Genomic DNA, 20,255 nt, shown 5'->3' on the forward strand with positions numbered 1-20,255 from the left:
TTTGACGTGGGAGTAATGATTAATAAATGGGGAACACAATTTATCAATGCCTTATGAATGGTTTATTACAGACCCTTAGTGTTACCCATCCTAGTGGTGAATGTATAAACACTTGACAAAGAAAACCACTGAATAAACACATTATAGATCATAATTGGCTTATATAATACCTTATAAACAGCCTAACTACATACAGTTGAAGTCAGAAGTTTACATACACCTTAGCCAAATACATTTAAACTCCGTTTTTCACAATTCCTGACATTTAATCCTAGTAACAATTCCCTGTATTAGGTCAGTTAGGATCACCACTTTATTTTAAGAATGTGAAATCTCAGAAAATAGTAGAGAGAATGATTTGTCAGCTTTTATTTCTTTCATCACATTTCCAGTGGGTCAGAAGTTTACATACACTCAATTAGTATTTGGTAGCATTTCCTTTAAATTGTTTAACTTGGGTTAAATGTTTCTGGGAGCCTTCCACAAGCTTCCCACAATAAGTTGGGTCAATTTTGGCCCATTCCTCCTGACAGAGCTGGTGTAACTGAGTCAGGTTTGTAGGCCTCCTTGCTCACACACGCTTTTGCAGTTCTGCCCACAAATTCTCTATAGGGTTGAGGTCAGGGCTTTGTGATGGCAACTCCAATACCTTGACTTTTTGGTCCTTATGCCATTTTTCACAACTTGAGGTATGCTTGAGGTCATTGTCCATTTGGAAGAGCCATTTGCGACCAAGCTTTAACTTCCTGACTGATGTCTTGAGATGTTGCTTCAATATATCCACAATTTTCCTGCCTCATGATGCCATCTATTTTGTGAAGTGCACCAGTCCCTCCTGCAGCAAAACACCCCCACAACATGATGCTGTCACCCCCGTGCTTCACGGTTGGGATGGTGTTCTTTGGCTTGCAAGCCTCCCCCTTTTTCCTCCGAGCATAACGATGGTCATTATGGCCAAACAGTTCTATTTTTGTTTCATCAGACCAGAGGACATTTCTCCAAAAAGTACGATCTTTGTCCCCATGTGCAGTTGCAAACCGTAGTCTGGCTTTTTTATGGCGGTTTTAGAGCAGTGGCTTCTTCCTTGCTGAGTGGCCTTTCAGGTTATGTCGAGATAGGACTCGTTTTACTGTGGATATAGATACTTTTTACCTGTTTCCTCCAGCATCTTCACAAGGTCCTTTGCTGTTGTTGTGGGTTTGATTTGCACTTTTCGCACCAAAGTACGTTCATCTCTAGGAGACAGAATGCGTCTCCTTCCTGAGCGGTATGATGGCTGCGTGGTCCCATGGTGTTTATACTTGCGTACTATTGGTTGTACAGATGAACGTGGTACCTTCAGGCGTTTGGAAATTGCTCCCAAGGATGAACCAGACTTGTGGAGGTCTACAATTTTTTTTCTTGGCTAATTTATTTTTGATTTTTCCATGATGTCAAGCAAAGAGGCACTGAGTTTGAAGGTAGGCCTTGAAATACATCCACAGGTACACCTCCAATTGACTCAAATGATGTCAATTAGCCTATCAGAAGCTTCTAAAGCCATGACATTTTCTGGAGTTTAAAGGCACAGTCAACTTGGTGTATGTAAACTTCTGACCCACTGGAATTGTGATACCATGAATTATAAGTGAAATAATCTGTCTGTAAACAATTGTTGGAAAAATTACTTGTGTCATGCACAAAGTAGATGTCCTGACCGTCAAAACTATAGTTTGTTAACAAGAAATTTGTGGTGATTGAAAAACGAGTTTTAATGACTCCAACCTAAGTGTATGTAAACTTCCAATTTCAACTGTATAATTAGTGCCTGTCATGTGTTTAGGCTACATATAATTCAAGGGAAGAAAACAAGAGAGAAAAGGAGAGAGACTGCCAGATCCTTAATGTTTTGGCTGTATAATACAGCCAATGGCTAATTTAAAAGGAACTGACAGTCTCTCGTCCTCTTTCTCTGTTTTCTTCTGAACGCAATATAAAACCTTCTGCGTTTGTCATAGAATGATGCTGGGACTAGTTTATGTGGATGCAGTTAGATTTCCAGCTTTGTGCTTCATTTGACAGTGCCGCTGATGCTTATCTTTTGGTCAAGAAGTGACGGGCCTTGCAGCGAATTAAATAGACGGGACTTTCCACCCTCCAGTGGTGGAGGCTATGTAATCGGACACAAAAGTCACTCGTTACAAACTAAGACCCACTTTCTGGTTGAAAAGACATTCAAAAGCGAAGAAACACTGATAAAACACATATGAAATCATGTAACCAGTGTTAAATGAAAATATATACTGCTCAAAAAAATAAAGGGAACACTTAAACAACACAATGTAACTCCAAGTCAATCACACTTCTGTGAAATCAAACTGTCCACTTAGGAAGCAACACTGATTGACAATACATTTCACATGCTCTTGTGCAAATGGAATAGACAACAGGTGGAAATTATAGGCAATTAGCATGACACCCCCAATAAAGGAGTGATTGTGCAGGTGGAGACCACAGACCACTTCTCAGTTCCTATGCTTCCTGGCTGATGTTTTGGTCACTTTTGAATGCTGGCGGTGCTTTCACTCTAGTGGTAGCATGAGACGGAGTCTACAACCCACACAAGTGGCTCAGGTAGTGCAGCTCATCCAGGATGGCACATCAATGCGAGCTGTGGCAAGAAGGTTTGCTGTGTCTGTCAGCGTAGTGTCCAGAGCATGGAGGCGCTACCAGGAGACAGGCCAGTACATCAGGAGACGTGTAGGAGGCCGTAGGAGGGCAACAACCCAGCAGCAGGACCGCTACCTCCGCCTTTGTGCAAGGAGGAACAGGAGGAGCACTGCCAGAGCCCTGCAAAATGACCTCCAGCAGGCCACAAATGTGCATGTGTCTGCTCAAACTGTCAGAAACAGACTCCATGAGGGTGGTATGAGGGCCCGACGTCCACAGGTGGGGGTTGTGCTTACAGCCCAACACCGTGCAGGACGTTCGGCATTTGCCAGAGAACACCAAGATTGGCAAATTCGCCACTGGCGCCCTGTGCTCTTCACAGATGAAAGCAGGTTCACACTGAGCACGTGACAGAGTCTGGAGACGCCGTGGAGAACGTTCTGCAACATCCTCCAGCATGACCGGTTTGGCGGTGGGTCAGTCATGGTGTGGGGTGGCATTTCTTTGGGGGGCCGCACAGCCCTCCATGTGCTCGCCAGATGTAGCCTGACTGCCATTAGGTACCAAGATGAGATCCTCAGACCCCTTGTGAGACCATATGCTGGTGCGGTTGGCCCTGGGTTCCTCCTAATGCAAGACAATGCTAGACCTCCTGTGGCTGGAGTGTGTCAGCAGTTCCTGCAAGAGGAAGGCATTGATGCTATGGACCTGCCCGCCTGTTCCCCAGACCTGAATCTAATTGAGCACATCTGGGACATCATGTCTCGCTCCATCCACCAACGCCACGTTGCACCACAGACTGTCCAGGAGTTGGCGGATGCTTTAGTCCAGGTCTGGGAGGAGATCCCTCAGGAGACCATCCCCCACCTCATCAGGAGCATGCCCAGGCATTGTAGGGAGGTCATACAGGCAGGTGGAGGCCACACACACTACTGAGCCTCATTTTGACTTGTTTTAAGGACATTACATCAAAGTTGGATCAGCCTGTAGTGTGGTTTTCCACTTTAATTTTGAGTGTTGCTCCAAATCCAGACCTCCATGGGTTGATAAATTGGATTTCCATTGACTATTTTTGTGTGATGTTGTTGTCAGCACATTCAACTATGTAAAGAAATACGTTTTTAATAAGATTATTTCTTTCATTCAGATCTAGGATGTGTTGTTTAAGTGTTCCCTTTATTTTTTTGAGCAGTGTATTTTATATTTGAGATTCTTCAAATAGCCACCCTTTGCTTTGATGACAGCTTTGCACACTCTTGGCATTCTCTCAACCAGCTTCACCTGGAATGCAGCTTCATGAGGTAGTCACCTAGAATGCATTTCAATTAACAGGTGTGCCATCCTAAACATTAATTTCTGAAATTTCTTTCCTTCATAATGCTTTTGAGCCAATCAGTTGTGTTTTGACAAGGTAGGGTTGGTATATAGAAGATAGACTTATTTGGTAAAAGACCAAGTCCATATTATGGCAAGAACAGCTCAAATAAGCAAAGAGAAATGACAGTCCGTCATTACTTTAAGACATGAAGGTCAGTCAATAGGGAACAATTCAAGAACTTTGAAAGCTTCTTCAAGTGCAGTCGCAAAAACCATCAAGCGCTATGATGAAACTGGCTCTCATGAGGACCACCACAGGAATGGAAGATCCAGAGTTACCTCTGCTGCAGAGAATACTGTAAGTTCATTAGAGTTACCAGCCTCAGAAATTGCAGCCCAAATAAGTGTTTCACAGAGTTCAAGTAACAGACACATCTCAACATCAACTGTTCAGAGGAGACTGTGAATCAGGCATTCATGGTCAAATTGCTGCAAAGAAACCACTACTAAAGGACACCAATAATAAGACGAGACTTGCTTGGGCCAAGAAACACGAGCAATGGACTTTAGACCGGTGGAAATTTGTCCTTTGGTATGGAATCCAAATTGACGATTTTTGGTTCCAACTGCCATGTCTTTGTGAGATGAAGGCAAATGGATGATCTCCACATGTGTATTTCCCACCGTAAAGCATGGAGGAGGTGGTGTTATGTGTGGGGGTGCTTTGCTGGTGACATGTCTACCACAGCATTCTGCAGCGATACGCCATCCCATCTGGTTTGGGCTTAGTGGGACTATTGTCCTGTTTTTCAACAGGACAATGGTAATTGGTAATTTATGTAATTATTGGGTTATTTTCAGCGTAATCCTAATTTCAATTTTGCTTGCATATTTATTTCCTTCTCTACCATCCCAGCCCCTCCCTTTCCTACAAACACAATCAACATACAATTTCAAATAATGAATCTCTATTGCCTGCATTTCAGAACATACATCCCGTCAGAGAATATACCCATTTTTAAATTGCTTCAATGTGCTAAGTCTAAATATGTATTCTTTCACAAGGTAAGATAGGATTGATATTATAATGTATTGATATTATTTCATGAACCACAGTCCAAACAGACTAAAGCCTCAGTTGAAATTGAAACACAGATTGTAATCTGAGAAAAACAAAGCATGTGTGTGACACTACTAAGTGGTATTAACACAGATCTGTCTATCAGACAGTGCCAGAGCTAATCAATAAATATTCACATTCCCTGACACACTTCGGTTATCTTAGGTGACATCACACACACACACACAAAATGCTGTTTTGCCATACAATAAATGGTCTACATTTGGGTCGAGTTCAAACATTGTTACACAGAACAAGTGTAAAATATGACATTTGAAGGTCGCTCTATTAAAGGACATGGTCCAATGACTCATTACTTAATAACTGTATTTCATTCATAAAGCACTTTTCACAATCCCCAAAAGATTTGCATTTAAAGTGAAATGTTGTGATAGAATGAAAGCGTGCCAGAACGTGCTTCAGTAGTTGAACTAAAGGCAAACAAGCCACATACCGCTACTGTAGGCAAAAAGCAGGCACAAATGCAAAAAAATTATAAAAACAAGTAAATTTAACAAAGCTATAAATAGTGCCTTAAGAGCATATTAGCATTGGAATGAGACACTTGTGGTTCATCCATCCATTGATCCATTAATTCACAGGAACACATCAGCCGGAGGGCTGTGCTTCCTCCTGTCACTTCTCACAGCTCTTGTACATACAAGCGCAGATACCACTACTGTTCAATGAAAAAAAAAAGACATGCTCGCAACAGTCTTACTGCAGGGGATTCTATTCCTTGCAACTGATACACCGTGGTCTGTAGGAATTCCCATGCTGGGGCACAGTGGGAAAGTTAACACATAATATGACTTGAAGAACACATCCAGTGCCCCCAAGCAGTGGAAAAAGTAATGACAGGGCTGATGGAAACATGAAATGCCGGTACAATTGTATAAATGCCTACATACAATTTGTTCGTTCGACATGGTGGAATCTTTGTGTCATTAAAAGTAATTATATGATAAATGGCGGGAGAAACTCCTTTTATTCCAAAAATATTGATATAATAACCACCATATCGAAGTGTATGTGCACTACTTCATCACGCACAGCCTTTTCTCTGCAAAAAGTCAGTTTGCTGGAAACATCTCTGGTGGGAAAATGCACATATTGTTTTATGCAGATTTTAGAATATTTGCATGAAAATCTGTCACAAATTGGATGGAAACCTACCTAATGTCTTTAAGTGTGCCGTTATGCATAACAGATTTTGGAAATCTATTCCTTTCATTCAATGTTTACAAAATACTGTGTACCATCATCTAATTTCCCCATCATCCCCCCTATGCCTATCCACTATTTAAATGTACAGGCTGCAAGTCAATGAAGGACTTTCTGGTCTCATTGAAGATGGGTCGGAATGACTTCCTGCTTATCTTGTAGACTGGTGTTGGGAGGACCACTGGCAGAAGTCTTAAAGCAATGTCACCTTGTGTATCTGGAGAGAATAATGTTCAGTGAATAACTTTCCTGTTTCTGCCAAAAAAATAAATTAGCATATGAGGCACCACCAGTAGGGTCATTTCAAACATATACCTGCACTTTGAAGAGAACATCTTGGGCCTGCTTCTCTCTGGGCTGGCGAAGCAAAGTTTTTTTTTGTCCATGAAGACCGCAATCCAGTTATCAGTGAGTCTCCCCGAACAGTCCGGGTTTAAACTGGAGAAGTCCTGAGCAATCTGTAGTACAGCAGACAATGACTTTTCTTGTAATATTTCATTTTGGTTTTAGTTATTATTTTTTACAAATACAACATACATTGACAAAAACAATAGACAGCTTAACATTTACATACATATCCACAAACATTTATGACATCACACTCGCTCAGATCCACGTTCCCACCGTATCCACACCCAATGCTGTTTCTAATTCTTGTGACACTCTGCCCCATATGACTTCGAATTGTGTTTTGTTGTAGCCAGACAAACAATTACTTTTCCATTGCAGTTAATCACTAGTCTGGCTAACACCTAACTCTTGAAGTCCTCCTGAATTCAGAGTCTAATGGCTCTTTGATGTTGTCGGCATATTGCGTCGATAATGAAAGGGGCTGTGCTTTAACTGGTAGGCTCTCCGCTGTGTCCTTCTCACACCCACAGCCTACTTTCCAGACCAGCGTGGTCACAGCTCTCCCTGCACTGAGTCACGCGGGTTGCATCAGCCAGGCTAGTTAATCACAGCAAACAGAATCAAATTCAAGTCTAATGTTTTTGTAAAACAATTTACCCACCATGCCTGGCGTATCCAGCAAATGCTCATACTCTCGACTATCTCGGCCCCATTCTGTCTGGTCCACTGAGCCCCCTGGATCTCTGTCTCCTTCATGTACTCTGCAACCTGGTTTGGCGGCCAGATGTTGTTCAGCCAATTGGTCATCTGGGCTGCCTTGTGTTGTGAGCACAAAGTATTCAATGAATTATCAATGTATTTTAACAATCAGTTTTCAAAGTGCACAACAAATCTTTCGGCATGTACCTGGCAAGACCCAGCTACAGCTCAAGCTTGATGTATCGCTTGGTGTGTCCACAGTGCTATGCATTCATGCGTGTGTCCCGAGGACCTCCCCTCCTGTATAAAAAAAGGTGGTGTTTACAGAATACTCACTGTGTGTAAGGCTTTTATGTTCTCCTTTAACTTCAGGATATAGTCGGGTCGTCCAAATGCGTTTCCTGGTTCATCTCTTCCGCTGCAAAGAGAGGGTGAAAGGGATATCTAATCATTTGCACAACTGAAGGCATTAACCTCTGAATCAGAGAGGTGCGGGGGCCTCCCCTCATCGACATCCATGGCGCCCTGGGAGCAGTTGTTTTTGGGTGTTAACTGCCTTGCTCAAGGGCAGAACGGCAGATTTTTCCACCTTGTAATGCATCTAGTCCCAAAGTGGCTGCATGGTTCTAAGCGGCTTTGGTGAAGTCTTACAAGTTTCCATTAAGGTTGTACGATTGGTTATCGATGACAATGTGGAAGACGTAGATGCTGTTTTACACAGGGTCAATGAAAATCAGTGTGCCCCCCCCACCACAAAGATCTGTCCCCACTCTCAAAAATAAATTCTTAGTGTTACTTACCCTCAAACTTTGGAATAAAAGAGGCCTTGACCTCTGCATTTAAGTACAAAAATAAAGAAATGTTAGTTTAGCTAACTAGCTATGTTTCTAGCTTGGCTACATCAAATTTAAGGTAAACTAACATTAGCTAGCTAACAGAATTTGCATCCATCCTCCTCAACTTTACAAGTCTGACTAAAGTTGCCACTGTCAGAAAACATTGAAACCCAGTACTGTAACACTAGCAACCTCAATCAATCACCATGCAACCATGAAATAAGCCTGCCAAATATCTTGGTTAAATTAACCCAGATGGAGAATAAGTTAAATCTAGCTATGGTAACTTAGATAGCTAACCTACTGTATGGTAACTTATTTAGCTACCCAGCTAGCTTAGCTAATGTGCTAACGAGTGAAACAGTGTCCAAGACCGTCCAGAAGAAGTGTCAGACTAAGGTAGTTAACTTTAGTTAGCTACCATTACAGACATTGACATAGTTAGCTAGTCAAATGTTGACAAAAAAAACATATATTTAGTTATATTCTGCCACAAGACTTCAGAAAGCTAGCATCGTGAGCATGGTCACAAGGATAATGTTACCACAGCCAGAGATATTATTTACACAGAAAATGGCTAGCTAGCTTACGCTCAAGCTAACATTAGCTAGCTACCTAATTATGATCGGACAATCTATTTTTAGTTTTTTATTTCACCTTTATTTAACCAGGTAGGCCAGTTGAGAACAAGTTCTCATTTACAACTGCGACCTGGCCAAGATAAAGCAAAGCAGTGCGACACAAACAAAACAGAGTTACACAAGGAATAAACAAACAGTCAATAACACAATAGAAAAAATCTATATACAGTGTGTGCAAATGTAGTAAGATTAGGGAGGTAAGGCAATAAACAGGCCATAGTGGCAAAATAATTACAATTACAATGTAGCAATTAAACACTGGAGTGATAGATGGGCAGAAGATGAATGTGCAAGTAGAGATACTGGGGTGCAAAGGAGCAAATAAATGTATAATATTTAACCTGAATGACCATCAAATTCAGAATTCTTCGTGGTTTTCAGTCTGCCAAAACACCCTTAGTCTGTCTAAGTAACTTTAGCCGTCTTCCACTCATCAGTAACCTAGTCACACTACCTAGAACACTTGCAAGTTTTCTGGTGGACTTCATACACTGGTGGCGGGAGAATTAACCCGCTGGCTGGGTCAAATATCCATAACACAACCTTAATAACCCAGCCCCAACAATCCAACTTTGCTGTATTTACAGAAAACAACTCAAGTATTGACCCAATGCCTACAACCCAACAATTGGGTCATCCAAACAACACAAAAAAATGTAGACTGTAACTTACATCTCAAAGCCATGCATGCAAGAAGCCTGGACCTGTTTGGTGCAAACCTATTTCTCTGTCCTCAGTTTGATTGAAGGCCTCAACCTGTATTTTTGCCTTGTTACTGATTGTTTCTAGAAAGAGAGAAGGAACAACACATGATCAAGATGAGCTAGCTACTAGTTTAGATCAATTAAACATGTAATTGTTACAAATAATGCATGTATGGGCTACATTTATGAGAATAATACATGCATTTACTTACCTTTTCAATCTTGAAGATGATACAACATATTTCCAGGGTGTTGATGCATCCTCCTCCCAATATAGCCTTTTCCAACACCACGGGTAGGTAAAGTGTATCCATCGGAATTACGTTTTGGTTTGATGTCAAATCAACTCATATTGTTGCTACCTTAGCTGTTGTGCTAGCTAACATGCTATTGAACCGTGACACTAGCATATTGACATGCATATTGGTATTAAAAGACAGCAATGTATCATTAGTTAGTTATCACATGAATTATGCAAAAATATGATATAACGTTAGCTAGCTAAGGGCTAGCCAGTCAGTCAGTGGTGCTGACAGATTGAAACTGGTATCAACAAAATGTGTTTCACTCTAGCCCATAAAACATGACATTGCTAACTAGGCATCATTTAGCTAATACAATTAAGTTTATTAGGAAGTTTAATAAGTTAAAATTAATAAGACACTCACTGGCCAATTTTGGTAGGTAGCTAAAGCTAGATAGCTTGGTTTCCAGTTTTCAACAGATGTTTCTATCCCCCTGATTGGTGATCAACGATTACTGGTCTTGGAACTTGTTGCCACAGATTCAAATTGAAACCCGAATTTGTCTGCCAGAAAAAAAAACTCTGGCGAACTGTTTGCCACTGATGGCAATAAATATTATTGTTGCCAAAGGTTTGGCACAGATTAGTGGCAAACTTTTGGCAACATCTTGTGGCACAGTATTTAGTTGGCAGCAAATTTGCAGCAACAAATACATTCTTGTAAGGCAAAAATACAGTCACCAAATTAACCTTTAGCAGAGGATTATTTAGCAATTAATTCAGTGTTTCATTGTAATACATGATGAATTGTGTAACCGTGTAGGTTCCGTCTCTCTCTTCGCCCCAACCCGGGCTCGAACCAGGGACCCTTGCACACATCAACAACTGACACCCAGTTACCCATAGCGCCACAAAGCCGCGGCCTTTGCAACGCAAGGGGAAACCTTACTTCAAGTCTCAGAGCGAGTGACGTCACTGATTGAAACGGTATTAGTGCGCACCACTGCTAACTAACTAGCCATTTCACATCGGTTACACTTGTATTTAATAAAAAGCAGCAGTACTGAATTGAATGTCTAATATATGGCTATTGCTTACTGTGTGTGTGTTCTAAATTTAACAACTTTTTAAGCTATTGCAAGTTAATGCCTGTCATATGTGTTCTCCCGAATGCCCCCTTCCTAATTAGGCCTAAGTATTAACTAGCCTACTATTTCATACGATATTCAGCAAAAATATTAGCTGGCAGTAGTAGGCTAAACCTTTGTCAGTGTGTGTGTGTCTTTCTCTGCTCAAATATATTATGACAACAGAGAAAAAAAATAAAATAAATCTAAACAGGCCCATGGGCCGCTGGCCATGTCCCTTTTTAAAATATGTTTATTTGAAATTATTTTGTCAACTTTGACCAGCCCACCCAACAAAAAGATGGTTCAGGCCATCGACAGATGGTCAATTTCACCCATGTGAGAGGTGTGTGATTCATGTTGCCTGACATTTGCAACTACACTGACAGTGATGATTGTGCCATTCGTGGATTTTTTATTTTACCTTTATTTAACTAGGCAAGTCAGTTAAGAACAAACTCTTACTTTCAACGACAACCTAGGAACAGTGGGTTAACTGCCTTATTCAGGGACTGAACGACAGATTTGTACCTTGTCAGCTCGGGGATTTGAACTTGCAACCTTTCAGTTACTAGCCCAACACTCTAACCACTAGGCGACCCTGCCGCTCTGTCAGGGTGGTAGGCAAATTCAAGTGTGGAGTGTGTTGGGGAGGGATGTGATGTGGTCTTTGACTAGCCTCTCAAAGCACTTCATGATGAAGGAAGAGAGTGGTACTGAGCGGTAGTCATTCAGTTCAGTTACTTTCCCTTTCTTGGGCACGGGATGATAGTGACCATCTTGAAGCAGGTGGGTATAGTGGCCTGGGCTAGGGAGAGATTCAAAATGTCCAAAAACGCAACAGCCAGCTGGTCTGCACATGCTCTGAGGGCATGGTTAGGTATGCAGTCTGGACCGGCAAGCCTTGCGAGGGTTAACACGTATGAATGACTTACATACATCCTCAGTGGAGACTGTGAGTGTGTAGCCCACGTTGTCATCGGAGGCTCTTCTGGCAGCTTAGGGTAATTGTGCTCGAATCGTGAGAAAAAGGTGTTTAGCTCGTCCGGTAGGGTGGCGTTGGTGACCGCGATGTGGCTGGCTTTGTTTTATTAATCTGTGATCATTAGGAGCCCCTGCCACATTCGCCTTGTGTCCAATCTGCTGAATTGCTCTTCCACTTTGTCCCTATACTTGTGTTTCGCCATCTTGATTGATTTGCGAGGTCGTATTTGTACTGTTTAACCAAGCTATTGTCCCCGGTCACCTTGCCTTGTTTATAAGTAGCATCTCTCTCTTTCAGTTTTCCTACAAGGCTGCTTGTTTTGGAAGTCCAGAAATGGATGTACCAATCCCAGATTGGACCTTCAACTTTCAAATTCAAGTACTTGCGAAGTCTCAGGACATGCTGCTTTAGGTTGGTGTCCTCTTGTTTGGAATCAAACTCCTACCACAGATAATGTCATCTAGTCATCTGTTGGGTTTCAAAACGAATAGTACTTCCATTCTGCATGCTGTATTAAAACAAAAAGGATCACAATAACCTTCATTCCTGTAAATTCAATCACTGACTCATTATCCTGATGCCAGTTTGTAAAAGCCTGTCTCTTACTGGAATACTATGGACAGTGTGGAAATAGATGTTGATTACATCTATGATCCAGGAAGCAAAGATAATCATTCTAGCACTCTCACATTGGGCAGTTTCTAGTCACATATCTAAATAAAGTGCAGTTGAGGTTCTCTTGAATAACTAATGTTGTCGGTTAAGAGAAGTGTATCTTCAATGTGTTGCTGTAGAAAATTAAATGAAATACCATACACTTTATTTGTCGCCTTAGAGTATTACAATTAGGGCTATGTAATAGCGGTGTGATACATACAACCTTCACAGGCACAGGAGTACAGTAAGAGTACATAGACTACAACAATGACTTGAAAGTGCTTGGCAAATAAATATAAAAAAGTAAATGTTCTGCTGTGGCTCTGCAGTCTGCGGTGATGATGACACAGAGCTTTAAACTCAACCTATTTGGGAAGCAAATGGTAGCAGCTGGTGCACAGCCTGTGGTCTAACTTCTCATCGCATCACAGGACGCTCGGCACGATTGATCCTGACACCGTCAAGCAGGTTCCCTCGTGGTCAACTGATTATCTTTTCTCTGAAAACCACTCTATCCTCCACAGCCTAGGAGAGGGGTTGGGACATAGGAAGGTGGGCGGGGTGGTCAAAGCAATAGGATAGATAGAGAAAGGGGATGGAGTTGAGGAGGCGGCTGAGGCAAAATGAAAGAGTGAAAGAGATAGAGAGATGTCTTTCTCTTCCCTGGCACCGCAATGATGTAGCCATCCTCCGGCAATCTCTCAGCAGGTATCATTACCTGTCATTTAGGCTAACTGTGTCCACCGAGCACCCTCAGATAGGCCACAGAGTAATTGAGAGAGGCGAGAGGACAGTTTGATGAGAAGCTGGAAGAAACAGATAGACATTGGCGGTGGGGCTGGTAAACAGGCTCTCGAATGGAAGAGGAAAGGGAACAACAGAATACTACGTCACTCTTAAACTACTTATACTCAAAGGGGAATTACAAAGCCATATGTGTGTGTTGTATTTTAAAATGTTTACTAAACAGATTGGCTTTTTGTTTATATCTCTTAATAGGAATGGGAATTGGTATATCCTCTGAGGATATGAAATGTAGATTTTCCACTTTGTGGTCAATGCCATCCTCACGGACAGGCAGACGCGGTTGTGAGCATAGCTTATCTGGTTGTCAAAATGGAATGTTTCTGCAGGCTGGTTTTCATTTTGACCCAGTCATGCTCTGACAGAGTGCCTGCACTTCTTGACAGGTGGTTTAACCTGCAGTAAATGTACTTTCATTATTCAAGAAAATACCTCACACCTTTTGACAAGAGCTCAATATGCCTGGGTCAAATGTAGTGCACTCTTGAAGGGAAATAGGGTGCCATTTGGGATGCGGTTTCGAATTGAGTAGTACCATGCTTCATGAATGTTTAATCCAAGGTACTGAAAGCGGTTGTTCTGCTACCTGTTTATGAGGCTGGAGTGGTGTGATCATGTCACTGAGGTCAATTTCACCCCAAGCCTTCCAGAAAGGTGTCTGGTGGAGGAGAAAAGGTATCAGTCAATTGTTCTAGACCAATGTAAATCCATGTGGGGCAGTGGGGTGGGGATTTTGTGCTATAAATCAAATCAAATTGTATTGGTCACATACACGTGTTTAGCAGATGTAATTGTGATAGCGAAATGCTTGTGTTTCTAGTTCCAACAGTGCAGTAATATCTAACAAGTAATATCTAACAATTTCACAACAATACACACAATACATACAAATCTAAAGTAAAGGAATGGAAATAAGAATATATTAATATTTGGACGAGCAATGTCAGAACGGCATAGACTGAGATACAGTAGAATATAATACAGTATATACATATGAGATGAGTAAATCAAAATATGTAAACATTATTAAAGTGACTAGTGTTCCATTATTAAAGTAGCCAGTGACTTCAAGTCTATGTATATAGGGCAGCAGCCTCTAATGTGCTAGTGATGGCAATTTAACAGTCTGATAGAAGCTGTCTTGAGATAAAAGCTGTTTTTCAGTTTCTCGGTCCCAGCTTTGATGGACCTGTACTGACCTTGCCTTCTGGATGATAGCGGGGTGAAAAGGCAGTGGCTCGGTGGTTGTTGTCCTTGATTATCTTTTTTGGCCTTCCTGTCACATCGGGTGCCCCCAGTGATGCGTTGGGCAGACTGCACCACCCTCTGGAGAGCCCTGCGGTTGCGGGCATTGCAGTTGCCGTACCAGGCGGTGATACAGCCCAACAGGATGCTCTCAATTGTGCATCTGTAAAAGTTTGTGAGGGTTTTAGGTGCCACGCCAAATTTCTTTAGCCTCCTGAGGTTGAAGAGGTGCTGTTGCGCCTTCTTCACCACACTGTCTGTGTGGGTGGACCATTTCAGTTTGTCAGTGATGTGTACGCCGAGGAACTTGAAACTTTCCACCTTCTCTACTGCGGTCCCGTCGATGTAGATAGGTGGGTGCTCCCTCTGCTGTTTCCTGAAGTCCACGATCATCTCCTTTGTTTTGTTGACGTTGGGTGAGAGGTTATTTTCCTGGCACCACACTCCCAGGGCCCTCACCTCCTCCCTGTAGGCTGTCTCGTCGTTGTTGGTAATCAGACCTACTACTGTTGTGTCTGCAAACTTGATGATTGAGTTGGAGGCGTGAGTGGCCCTGCAGTCATGGGTGAACATGGAGTACAGGAGGTGGCTGAGCCCACCCCCTTGTGGGGCCCCAGTGTTGAGCAACCAGTGAAGTGGAGACGTTATTTCCTACCTTCACTACCAGGGGGCGGGCCATCAGGAAGTCAAGGACCCAGTTGCATAGGGCTGGGTTCAGATCCAGGGCCTCGAGCTTAATAATCTGCTTGGAGGGTACTATGGTGTTGAATGCTGAGCTGTAGTCAATGAACAGCTGAACCAAGTCATGCTGAGAGACTCACTGTGAGGAACTGCTATATATGTCCACTGGTGCAGAGATTGTAAGGGACACAATCAGTAGTTTAGGGAAATGCTTGAACTTAAAATGGTTGACGTTCATTTTGTGCAACATGCTTAATAGAAACTGCAAATACAGTGTTTGTAGAATTATAATTTTTTGTTTAAAAAGTTTAGGATATACATGATTAATGTATGTGCAGTATATTTTACTGCTAGTGTTAATGCACACATGCAATGACATAAGAATCATACTTTAAATGTCTTTATGCTCAAAGAAGATCATTTGCTCACAGGAACTAGATTGACAAGCGTGTCATTGGGAATATTTGATTTTGATTTTATTTGGATCTCTTTTAGTCCCCATTTGGACTAATCTTCCAAGAGTCCTTAAACATTAAAATACAATTTATATATGAACACATTTTCACATATAACACACTATTACAAACATACATAATATACTAACATAATGAACCAATAAATACTCAATCTAAACAATATTGATTCTTCATCTACTGTAATTGGGAATATTAGTCAAGATAACATTTTTGCGAACAACATGGGACGCGCTTTAACCATTCAAAATATTCAAAAGTGAACCACAGTCAATCTCGGGTATTTTCTGTGACACAGTAATCTCCCCGAGCTTGCAGATATGACTCTGGGTTTGTGACACCATTGACGTGACAGTCTGGAAATTGAGTACCAGTCATTCTCGACATTCATCCACATGAATCTGGCTGCCTGAAGATCAGGCTCATTTCAGCCCAGGTTAGGTCCATAATCCACATCCATTAGTCACCTCCCCTCACGAGCACAAGAAGTGAGCGATGCCTGCCCTCGTGAAATATCAAATTTTGATCACCCCTCCAAGAGTGCAACGGGGACATGCTTGGCGAAAGTCGCCGCTTCTGGCAGTATCCATCATGTAGAGGGACAACAGCAAATGTACTCTGTCACCTTGACCACTGATGAGCAACGGCTTCTGCTTTTCAGAGACTGAATATATCATACTGTATCTTTAACCTGGGCACTGCTTTGTGAATAAAAACGACAAACCTTGTCTTTTAGTGAAATAGTGTTATTATGTGACGGTAGATCAAATATTTACGATACAAATATAAACTATTCTTCCTAATGGTGGAAGTCATCTGATACCACAATTTCTCAACTTTGTTACGTACCAATTAGCAATTAGGTACCAATTACAGTGCAGGTATTTTTTATGAGACAATGTGAATGCTAAGTAAGTGTATAGAGTAACTTTACGCATCTTACATCTGTTGTTTCTCAGTGAGAGACGATACAGTCATTTTTAACTTGAGTTTACAAGCCACAGATTGAAGTGTGGGCTGATATATTTGCCACTGTTAACACTGCTGGAAAGGTTAAAGTGGCCCTTGGGGAGAGAGAGATGCTTGCCCAGTGTGTTTTGGAGGTTGCCATTGCCACCATGCTAGTGCCTGTGGATGGCTCCGGAGAGAGGGAGAAAGAGAGAAGGGGGAGGGAGGGAGGGAGGGAGAGTGAGAGAGAGAGAGGGGGAGATAGAGAGACAAAGTGACAGACAAAGAGACGATAGAGGAATGTGATCCTCCTCTTTGACGGCTAAGTGCCCATCTCCGGCTAAGTGCCTATTCTCCTGCAGGGCCCTAATGAAGCCCTGGGGAACTCTGCGGCTGCAGCCGTGGCCTGTGACTCATCCTTCACTGGGCCCCAGCCAGGGGCCCGCCTCCCAGGGCCTGCCGTCTGCAGCCGGGGCAACCGGCACAGCTGGCACACCCTCATTACCGGCTGCATGGAGGAGCAACAATGGAGCTGTATTCTCCGTGTCTCTGATCCAGGTGACTGGGCCCAGGAGCCTGTTCTCCGCTGCTTCCCTGTTCTCCACCTCTCAGCAAATGAGCAAGTGGAAATGGAAATGTCGTGGGCTGCTGTACTGTAGCCGTGGGTCCTCGAGAGGAGTCATTGTGATTCGGCAGCATACCAGGGTTAACAATGTACAGGTACACAGGTCCATTGGCTCAGACTGCAGACGTGCGGATTGGTACAAACCCACTAGTGATGCGTTGGGAGACAAAGCTGACCCTGAACACAAACTGCCTCTTTAATAGGAAAGCTGGTGATACCCCTGACGCCGGAGTGTATGGAGTGTTGACAACAAAGAAGAGGAATAGCGGTACAAGGATAGAACAGGGAGAGGAGGACACATGTGAGTGAGAACTGAGCGCAGTAATCCGGGGCTTTCTCCCTGGGCTTCGCTGAGTGTAATCTGCTCGACAGATAGCAGAACACTGGGAGGACAATAAGGTTCTGACGCTCAACAGTCGGCTAGATGAGGGAGTCTGTGGGGCCACCATCACGTCAGACAGGGAGGGCCCTGTGTGCTGATGCATTGGATTAACTCTATGTGGACTAAGGAGGTCATTTTCCACTGTGCACTCAGGTGTGTTATTAACATTGGGTGTCGACAGGTGGCATGTGTGTTCGCGCGCGGGTGTGTGTGCGCGGGTGTTAATATGTGCTTGTATGTGTGTGTTCATGAGTGATTATCTTATCAATTGTGGCCATTCTAGTCCTGTAGCCCAAAATGTGTTATATTATGTCAGTAGTGCCAACTAATGAATCAGATCGTCATGGCATTTCCTGAGGCGTGGCTCAATACACAGCATGGCTCAATTATTAGATACAGTACCGCTCCGGCCATTGTGGGAACGCAACGTATCTCATGCCTTGACTGACGCCCTATGTTCTGCTTCCTCCTCTCCATTTAACAGAAAGAAATTCACTGACGCCCTATGTTCTGCTTCCTCCTCTCCCTTTAACAGAAAGAAATTCACTGACGCCCTATGTTCTGCTTCCTCCTCTCCATTTAACAGAAAGAAATTCACTGACGCCCTATGTTCTGCTTCCTCCTCTCCCTTTAACAGAAAGAAATTCACTGACGCCCTATGTTCTGCTTCCTCCTCTCCCTTCAACAGAAAGAAATTCACTGACGCCCTATGTTCTGCTTCCTCCTCTCCCTTTAACAGAAAGAAATTCACTGACTGCACGCAAACACATTTGTACACACACGTACAGGCACACGCACACACACTTATACCTTAACATTTTACATTTACATTTGATTCATTTAGCAGACGCTCTTATCCAGAGCGACTGACAGTAGTGAGTGCATACATTTTCATTGTTTTTTCTTAACCTCATTAACTACCAGCTTCTTCCCACTGCCTGGTGGGGTGTTGAGTAAGCGCGCCATTAGGAGGTGGGAAATGAAATGCAAATAAAAGCAGTATGCCCACCTCTCCACTGTGGCGAGGTGATCCGAGCCCCCGTGCCTTGCAGGCTGATGTATGTGTTTGGTGCAAGATGTGCCAACCGTGCTAGCCAGCCAGCAATGCCCAAGGCCTAGGTGAGCTGGAAAAGGGGGATGGGGGCCTGGCAGGGGCCTGGCAGGGGCCTGGCACATCTGGAGGGGGTTGTGCATCAGGAAGCCTCGCCAGCATCTCCGCAGGGAGCAGTTGGAGTGGATGGGTTGGCGTGGTGCGTTTCCCAGAGCCAATCACGAGGCTGAGCAGTGGGGTGAAAGCTGCTTGACACTGACAGCAGGTAGCCTAGTAGTTAAGAGCGTTGGGCCAGGAACCGAAAGGTTGCTGGTTCAAATCCCCGAGCCGAAAAATATGTCGACGTGCCCTTGAGCAAGGCACTTAACCCTAATTGCTCCTGTAAGTCACTCTGGATAAGACTGTCTGCTAAAATATAAATGTAAAAATGTTATGTATTACATACTGGTTTTATGTGATACTTAAGTTACAATGAAATCGATCTTCCACTCCAACTGACCCGCTGATGAAAAGAGAGGCTAATTCTCCAGCTTTACCAGGTCTCCCTAAAAACAATTGTTTTTTAACCTCAAGGGACTATTCTGGTTGCATGAAGGCTAAATTAAATAATTTGATTAAAAGAATAATAGTAATTTATGTGTTGCATTGTTAGGTTCTAAATGAACCTATTAAAACTCACGGACGCTTAATAAAGCTCAAACCAGGTTTATTCACCCACGCTCTCCCTCAGTGACATGAATAAATATATTTCATATTCTCAGAACCCAACAGCATAAAGAATACAGTGTGACAATAGGGCTAGGCCTGGCAGCAGATGGTGATAACTGACCTGGCCATCTTTTCATTAGACCCTCAGCCAACGAGTCATAATGAGGGGACATATGGTAGAGGATCTGTATGATACCGAACCCACTTAACATCTAGCCCCTTGTACAGTTAGCATTGTGTCTTGCAAATTAGTAGGATGATTGATTGGGACAAGAAGCAGACCAAACCAACCAGGGGTTTGTTTCTGGAATCAAACTTCGTAGTGGTATATTATTTTTCTTGACGACTCAGACAGAACAGTACAGTGGCTAAGATGTTGAGAGAAATAATGTGCTATTTAACTGCAATGGTTTTAGGAAACTCACCATAGACTCAGGGGTGAAAGTAAGGCGGTACGGTTCGGTAAATAGTGGGGGTAAGCCATACCGGTAAAACATGAGCTGGCCCTGTGACAATAATGAAAACAAAATGTCAAAAAAACAGTAGGCTATTACCAGGGTTGGAGAGTAACAGATTACATGTAATCCATTACATCAAATAAAATAAAATGTATTTATATAGCCCTTCTTAGATCAGCTGAAATCTCAAAGTGCTGTACAGAAACCCAGCCTAAAACCCCAAACAGCAAGCAATGCAGGTGTAGAAGCACGGTGGCTAGGAAAAACTCCCTAGAAAGGCCAAAACCTAGGAAGAAACCTAGAGAGGAACCAGGCTATGCGGGGTG

At 42.8% G+C, this 20,255-nt stretch overlaps 1 protein-coding gene and 1 long non-coding RNA gene across 2 annotated transcripts in view; one reads left to right on the forward strand and one right to left on the reverse strand.

Moving 5' to 3' along the window:
• Positions 1-20,255, forward strand: part of grik4 (glutamate receptor, ionotropic, kainate 4) — a 444,499-nt gene that overhangs the window by 246,924 nt on the left and 177,320 nt on the right. The window lies entirely within an intron of this gene.
• LOC106612472 (uncharacterized) lies at positions 5,583-10,395 on the reverse strand. Its single transcript, XR_001330305.2, has 7 exons — positions 10,210-10,395; positions 9,754-9,819; positions 9,510-9,622; positions 7,697-7,778; positions 7,323-7,477; positions 6,626-6,768; positions 5,583-6,527 (listed from the first exon to the last, which is right to left on the reverse strand). It is a non-coding gene; the product is annotated as an uncharacterized lncRNA (long non-coding RNA).

This window comes from Salmo salar, chromosome ssa09 (genome assembly GCF_905237065.1).
Source record: "Salmo salar chromosome ssa09, Ssal_v3.1, whole genome shotgun sequence".
Taxonomy (NCBI): domain Eukaryota; kingdom Metazoa; phylum Chordata; class Actinopteri; order Salmoniformes; family Salmonidae; genus Salmo; species Salmo salar.